Source organism: Erpetoichthys calabaricus, chromosome 4 (assembly GCF_900747795.2).
Source record: "Erpetoichthys calabaricus chromosome 4, fErpCal1.3, whole genome shotgun sequence".
Lineage (NCBI taxonomy): Eukaryota > Metazoa > Chordata > Cladistia > Polypteriformes > Polypteridae > Erpetoichthys > Erpetoichthys calabaricus.
The window spans coordinates 303,221,677-303,230,603 of record NC_041397.2 but is presented as its reverse complement, the minus strand read 5'-3'; positions in this window follow the sequence as shown (position 1 = coordinate 303,230,603).

The following is an 8,927-nucleotide window of genomic DNA, read 5'->3' as shown; positions in this document are numbered from 1 at the left end:
CTGATTAGGAATCTGGTTGGAACAAAAACCTGTAGTCACAGGGGGGGCACAGAACCGAGGTTGGGAAACACCGCTCTAATCCTATATGCCTGTTTTAACACCGTTTATGGGACAAAAAGCAGTAAAAGAAATAGAAATACAAGTCAAATCCCATTATAGCGAATACCAAAGCAATGAAATTTTCACTATAGTGAATATTTTCTGTGGGCCCAGACTACCTTACAACAACATGTTAAACAAATTTAATTTTAAAGAAATTAAATTTCAGTATAACAAATATTTTTTGGGCCAAAAATTGCCACCAAAGATAATAATGCGATGAAAAATACTTAATGCCACACCTACAGTTTCCGCTCTGAGTCTCGAGAACTCTGCAACATGCTGTCTCAAAGAAAGTGGTCTTGGGCAATCTCTGAGAGAATGTAGGTGCAACATAAACATAGCCGAATGTGTACCTAGCATCCGTGTGGGTATTTGTGTAGTGTGTGGATACTGTACTTTTTGAGTTTCATAGTGATTCTCATTTTTTTCTTTTTGATATGAACAAAAAAAAAAGTGAGAAACGGCATCAGTTTATGCAGAAAGAAAAATTAACAATCCTGGAAAAAGTTGATTCTGGAATGAAGTAAAATGATGTGGCAAAAGCATTTAGAATCGCATCTTCAGCGCTGCCAACAATTTTGAAGGATCAAAAAAAAAAGAAGACAAAGTTAAAGATCGGGCATTGGGACCTGAACGAAAAAAAAAAAATTAGAAGTGCATTTGCATTTCTATTTAAAAAAGTTTTATCCAAATTCTCGCTTTCATTCTGTATTCGTAAATAAGTTACATCTAATGTTTTGTTTTCATTCTGAGTTCATACCTGTATTTCTATTAAAAAAAGTCACATCCAATAATAATAATAATAATAATACATTTTATTTATATAGCGCCTTTCCCATGCTCAAGGCACTTACAGAATATAAGAAAGAACGGCAGGGTATACAGTATATAGCATTGTACAAACCAGATAAATAAATAAAGAAGATTAAGACAGTGAATTCTGAAAAAAAAACAGACAACATAATTGCTGGTCTCGCACACACACACACATACAGGTTACATGAGCATCTTGACAGAGAAGTAAACTGAGAGAAAGGTAATAAAGTCAAGTAGAGCTGAAAGCCTTCCTGAACAGATGAGTATTTAAAAGAATTCATGGAGTCAGCTGACCTGATTAATTTCGGTAGGTCATTCCAGAGTCTGGGCGCTATACAGCTGAAGGCCCTGTCACCCATGGAGTGTAGATTAGTGAGGGGCACAACAAGATTACCAGAATCAGAGGACCTTAGTGGGCGGGCAGGCACATAGTGATGGAGAAGGTCACTGATGTAGTTTGGTGCGAGGTTATTTAAAGCTTTGTAGGTTATTAGTAGGATTTTATATCCGATTCTGTAAGACACAGGGAGCCAGTGAAGACGGAGCAGGATGGATGTGATGTGCTCGCTGCTGCTGGTTCAAGTAAGGACTCTTGCAGCTGAGTTTTGAATAAGCAGGAGCTGTGATATAAGATTAGAAGGGGCACCTGCCAGTAGGGAATTACAATAATCCAACATCTCATTTTCGTTCTGCATTCAATACAGGAGCTTTTAGGAGCCACTACATGAGCAAGCATTTTGCTTTAGCTCCCATTTTCAGATTAGAAGAACACCAGCTGCTTGGAATCACCACTGTTGCAGATGCGGTCTGGAGAAGAGAGATCAGTAGAGTGTGAGGAAGAGCAGATCAAAGTCTGATGTTAAATGTTCTGAACATTGTGCGACAACACATTACGCAGTAAGCCTGATTCTACAGAGGACAACAAATTACTTTGCCTTTGGTTTAATGTTTACAGAGAAAAGCCAAGCAAAATTACACCTTTTATTGGCTAACTAAAAAGATTACAATATGCAAGCTTTCGAGGCAACTCAGACCCCTTCTTCTTGAAGGAGGAGCCTGAGTTGCCTCAAAAGCTTGCATATTGTAATCTTTTTAGTTAGCCAATAAAAGGTGTCATTTTGCTTGGCTTTTCTCTACATTCATAATGGCTAACATGGTACAACACCCTAGTACTACACTTTAATGTTTACCAAACACAGCAGAGCAGTTACAGAGCTTTCCTTGCGCCACTGCAGTTAGAGTGGCAAATCAAAGCCGACTCAGGTCACAATAGTATGTGTATTTTCCCCATATTCATTATAACGAAATTTCTGTTAGTAATGAAATATTTTTATGGTCCCATAAGTTTCGTTATAATGGGATTCTGCCTCTATTATATTTTTTGTTCATCCAAATAAGAAGCAGTTTGTTACTCATCCCTGATCTTCTACCTTCTGATTACTGCTCGCAAGATTCCCTTGTTTATACATTTTTGTAGTTTAATTAGACCACGTGGATATCATTGGAATGACAAAATTAATGTGGAGATGCTCTAAGAATGCTATATTAAGTGCAGAATGCTTCTCATGGGATTCTGAATTTCTCTTTTAAATATATAGGAATTTTGTCTTTGTACATTGTAGGAAGACAAGAAATCTAACTGAATCCAAGATATGAAGATGAGTGTGGTGTGTTTGAACACACTAAATTTTACATTTTAATACATCTCCACATAAGACAACATGGAAGGACTTTTTAGGGAGAAGACTGAGCAGCACATGACAAGAATAGGAGTTTTACCAAACAGTCAGTATGGGTTCAAAGGGAGGTCGTGTTTTACTAACGTGATAGAATTTTATGAGAAAGCGACAAAAGAGTACAACCAGAGTGGTGCATATGATATTATTAATCTTATCAAATGTTTTTCTTTAAATAAGGACCCACATGAGAGATTGGGCCTCATACTGGAGTTGGAGCGTGTTGTGAGTGGATGGGCCTAGAATTAGCTAAGATACAGGACGCAAAGGATGATGGCGCAAGGAACTTTATCAGAATTGGGTGATGTACTGTCAGTCAGGGGTCAGTGCTGGGGCCATTGCTGTTTAAATATATATAAAGGATTTGAATAGGACTATATGTAACAAGCTGGTTAAGTTTGCAGTTAATGCCAAGATAGTGTATTGGCAAATAATCTAGAATATGTTCAGTTGTTACAGAGGGACTTGGGCAGCATACAGGCTTGGGTAGACTTGTAATGAAATGTGAGCAAATGTAAAGTATTACGCATAGGATGTAAAAATGTTAGATTTCAATACACAATGAATACACAATGGCAGATCTGCAACTGGAAAGTACACCTTCTGAGAAGGAACTGTGAGTCATAGTGGAGTCATCACTATCAACCTCAAGGCAGTGTTCAGAGGCCATTAAGAAGGCTAAAAGAATGTTAAGACTATGTAACGCCCTTATGTAATAATAATAATAATAATAATACATTTTATTTATTTGTAGGCACCTTTCTAAACACTGAAGGACACCGAACAATAGACAAAACACAGATTATAAACAATAAGTAAAATACAAAAGTTAAAATCAGACAGAGCAATTGTAATCAAAGAGAAAAAGCAGTATTAAACAAATGAGTTTTAAGTTTAGATTTGAAAAGTGAAAATGATTCAATATTTCTAAGCTCAGGTGGTAGTGAGTTCCAGAGCTGGGGAGCTGAGCAACTGAATGCTCTGCTCCCCATAGTGGTAAGACGGATGAAGGGGACAGTCAAGTGGATGGAGGAAGAGGATCTAAGGGTACGGCAGGGAATGGCAACATGGAGGAGGTCAGACAGATATGGAGGGGTGAGGTTGTGGAGAGCCTTAAAAGTTAGTAGGAGAATTTTGAATTGAATTCGGAACTGAACTGGAAGCCAATGAAGCTGCTGCAAAACAGGAGTGATATGGTGAATAGAGGGGGTTCTAGGAATGATGAGGACAGCTGAATTCTGGACCAGTTGAAGCTTATAAAGAGATTTGCGAGAAAGACCAAAGAAAAGGGAATTGCAATAATCCAGACGAGAAGTGACAAGGCTATTAACAAGGATAGCAGTGGTGTGGGGAGTGAGGGAGGGGCGAATACGATTAATGTTATGCACGTGATGATTGATGTGGGACTGAAAGGATAAAGTACTGTCAAGGACAACACCTGTGGGGAAGAGGAGACAGAGGAATTATCAATAACAAATGAAAAATGATCAGTTTTAGATAATGTTGATTTTGTACCAATGAGGAGAACCTCAGTTTTGTCACTATTTAATTTAAGAAAATTTGAAGAAAACCAGGATTTGATTTCTGCTATGCAATCAGTAAGTGAGGAGGGTGGAAAGGAAACAGTAGGTTTGCTAGTGAGATAGAGCTGGGTGTCATCAGCATAACAGTGGAAGCTAATGTTATATTTACAAAAGATATTACCAAGGGGAAGGAGGTACATAATGAAAAGGAGGGGCCCCAGGACAGAGCCTACAAGTGTCTACTTGTGTAGACTACAAGTCCAAGGTGGTTATTCTCAAGCTTTATAACACACTGGTGAGGCCTCATCTGGAGTACTGTGTACAGTTTTGGTCTCCAGGCTACAAAAAGGACATTGCAGTGCTAGAAAAATTACAGAGAAGCGCAACTAGGCTGATTCCAGGGCTACAGGGGATGAGTTATGACGAAAGATTAAAAGAGCTGAACGTTTACAGTTTAAAAAAATGTAGATTATGATGTGACATGATTGAAGTGTTTAAAATTAAGAATGAAATTAGTACAGTAGATCGAGTTCAACAAGAACACAGGGACACAGTTGGAAAATTATTAAGGGTAAATTTCATACATATGTTATAATCAGAATCACTTGCCTGCCAACTCAAGACAACACATTTACAATCCACCATTAACCTGACTCTGTGCAAATCACTATACAAACACAACAATTGCTTAAACAAAACAATTACAAACTTTAATAGTTAACTCAAATAAATAGAAAAACTAAACAAAATAATATAGATATCAAATAGTACAAGTTGGGCGAGTATGAAGTATTTATGAATAAACAAACAGCACAGTTACGAGTTATATGTTGCAAAAAACAGTGATGAATCACCCTATGTAAGTTTATTTAGAATCTCAATACTTTGAGGAAAGAAGCTGCGGAGATGGCATGTAGTTTGAGTCGCAGTGGACCAGCACCTCCTCTGTGATGGCAATTTTAAGAACAGATGGCTGCTGGGATGTGTGGAGTCAGATGCAATCTTTCTTGTTCTCTTTTTTGCTCAGGTGATGAACAGATCTTTTAATGTTGAGAGACAACAGCCAATGATTTTCTCAGCTGAATAAATCACCCACTGCAACTGAGTCTTAAAAACAGATGAGGCAGAAGGAAACCAAAAGGTTATGGAGGAGGTCACAACACTTTCAATGATGGGAGAGTAAAAATATAACAAAATACACCTTGATATGCCAAGCTTCTTAAGCTGGTGAAGGAAGAACAATCTCTGCCTGGCTTTCTTGATGATGAAATTTAACAAAATTGAGGTTCTTCTGGACCCTTACCAATTTGCATACAGAGCAAAAAGGGGTGTGGAGGATGCCACAATAACACTTTTGAATTTATGAGCACTTGGAAGGATCAAAAAACACGCAAGATTGCTGTTTATAGACTTTCCATCAGCTGTTAACACGATCCAGCACCACATTTTAGTTGAGAAACTGACTGATCAATTCTCTTTGGACCTTTCCTTGGTGGAGTGGATTCTGGACTTTTTGACAAACAAAACATAAAGAGTGAGTGTCAATTGCTGTCTCTCTGATAGCCTAAGTACCTCTGTTGGTACTCTGCTCCTCTTTTGTTTGTCCTGCATACAATGACTGCGGGAGTTTAAACAAAGATAGACATATACTGAAATCTGCAGGTGACTCTGTCATTGTTAGTCTTCTTCAAGATAAGGAAGACAGCCATGGACCTATTGTCAATTAAATGTGTGAGTGTGATCACTCTAATTTACGACTTAATATTTACAAGACAAAAGATATGGTTGTAGATTTCAGGTGCTCTCCACCATCCACTGTCTCAACTATAATTAAAGGGTAGAGCAATACAAATATCTGTGAACAATCATTGATAACAAACTAAACTTTGATCTTGGCACAGCACAAATCTGTAAAAAAGGGTAGCCATGACTTTTTTTTCTTAAGAATCCTCAGCAACAAGAATATAAATCATCTTAACAACATTATAAAAATTTGCAGTAAAATTATTGGTTCACAGCAGATGTCTATCATTGAAATGTATTGCAAACAGGTTAGAAAGAAAGCCAACTCAGTTCTGTCAGACAGTAGCCATCTCCTTTTCTCCAATTTCCAGCTGTTACCATCAGGCTGCTGATTTAGGTTTCCAAAGGTAAAGAGCCACAGATTTAAGATCTCTTTTATTCCTAAAGCTATAAGCATTTTAAATTCTGTTATTTGTAGGGATGCTGCTAAATGTTAAATTGTGCATTATTATTTTGTGTGCTGTTGAAAGTAATTATTCTTTTTTGTATTGATCTTGAGTGTGTGTTTATGCAGTAACATTGGTTGTCAAGTGTTGTGTCTTTATTTATCTATTAAATCTCTGTAACAATGCCTTTTGTTTTTTGTTTTTACTGCTTCAAATAAATTTCCTTCTGGGATAATATAGTCTACCTATCTAACTACCTAACCGATCTTCAAAATGTCTAAGAGTACCAGGTGAGACTCAATCAGGGCCAGCCACTTTCCTGATATTCTGTTTCCTGATAAGTTTTTGTTCCTTGTCTTGCTTCACAGAAAGTATAGGGTGGAGCACAGAAGAATGACTTAGGGGTATGCTGAAGAAGGTGAATCAGACCTCAATGAAGGGGTGGTGGTGACACTGAAATGGTTGTGGGGGGGGACTGTTGATATAGAAGGTAGAGGGTCAGTATACAAGCAGGGGCTCATTTCTTTATGAAACCAGCAATAAAACTCATTTAGCTGATTAGATAAAATGGGGGTTAGTCTTGGGAGCAATTCTGCCTATAATTTGTCATTTGTTTCAGAGAACTCCACACTGTCTGGCTGTTACTGCTAAAGTCTTTCTCCAGCTGATCTTTATAAATGGCTTTTGCAGCTTTCCAAACTTTATTAAACTGCAGCCTTTCAGTTTGATATTCCTCCCTTTTCCCAGACCTGTATGCCTAGTCCTTAGCAGCTCTGAGAACCCTCAGCTCCTTAGTGAACCACGGTTTGTCATTAATGTATCTCACAATGGTTTTCTTAGGGAGAAACACATCTTTACAGAAGGAGATGTACAGTAAGATGTCACAATATCAGTATATTCATCTATTCTGCTATATTAACTCAATGGGAATCCCAGTCAATTTTACTGAATCAGCCCGCAATCTAGGAGTTATCTTTGACTCTAGCATGTCATTTAAAGCGCATATTACAAAGTTGTCCAAAACATGTTTCTTCCATCTTAAAAATGTTAGGAAATTAAGGCGCTTTTTAAATAAACAGGATTCTGAGAAACTAATTCATGCATTTATCTATAGTAGGATTGACTACTGCAATGCGGTGTTCACTGGATGTTCAAACTGTTCTTTATACAGCCTCCAGTTAATCCAAAATGCGGCTGCGAGAATTATTACAAGAACAAGAAAATACGAACACATAACTCCAGTTCTTAAATCCTTACACTGGCTCCCGGTTAAGTTCAGGGCAGATTTCAAAATCCTTCTTTTAACATATAAAGCATTAAATGGTCGAGGTCCGGCTTACTTGTCTGAACTTATCATGACTTACAAACCTGAGCGCACATTAAGATCTCAAGATGCCGGTCTGCTTATGATTCCAAGGATTAATAAAATAACAGTGGGGGGTCGAGCTTTTAGTTACAGGGCCCCTAAACTGTGGAATGGTCTGCCTGCTACTATAAGAGATGCCCCTTCGGTCTCAGCTTTTAAATCCCGGCTGAAGACTCACTACTTCAGTTTAGCATATCCTGACTAGAGCTGCTGATTAACTGTACAGACTGCATCTCTGTTGTTAGTCATTAGCACTTAAACATAAGTAACATGACAGTTATAATTGTATACTAACCCTCACTTATTCTGTTTTTCTTCTCGGTACTCAAATGTGACACTTGGTGCCACGGCCCACCTGCCAAGTTGTTTTGCCTGCCTAAGGAAAAGTCATCCCAGATGGAGGATCGCAGGAATCGTGGGAGAGAGGGGTCCTTTCATCGGATTGGCTGGCCCAGCACTGTTTCAGCTGTGGAATGGCCAAATGGGGGAGGCAGCTTGAAGGATGAGGTCTCCAGGACTCTACACAAATCCAAATCTTATTATGGGATATATAATCTACTGTTAAATTCTTCTATGTAATTCTAAAATTTATATTTTTTATTTTTTAGTATATTGAGGAATTGTTCTGTTCTGTGTACTGCATTGTATTGTATTGACCCCCTTCTTTTGACACCCACTGCACACCTAACCTACCTGGAAAGGGGTCTCTCTTTGAACTGCCTTTCTCAAGGTTTCTTCCATTTTTCCCTACAAGGTTTTTTTTGGGAGTTTTTCCTTGTCTTCTTAGAGAGTCAAGGCTGGGGGGCTGTCAAGAGGCAGGGCCTGTTAAAGCCCATTGCGGCACTTCCTGTGTGATTTTGGGCTATACAAAAATAAACTGTATTGTATTGTATTGTATTGTATCAGCCTTTCATGGCTTTCCAATCCATGGAACCTAAACAGCCATTCCAGCATCCTCAGGAGTGCATCTACGGCTAATAGTCATAGTGGGCTTTGACTGTTCCAGGTTCCGTTTATAGCTGGGAACAAGCATAATCACGGCATGGTCAGAGTTGCCAAGAGGTGCACAGGGGAAATGGCAAAATGCCCCTTTAATGTTGTTGTAAAAGTAATCCAATGTTTTGCCTTCATGTGTAGGTCAGTTTATCAACTGGTGGTATCTGGGCAGATCGTCTTTTATGTTACTATGGTTAAA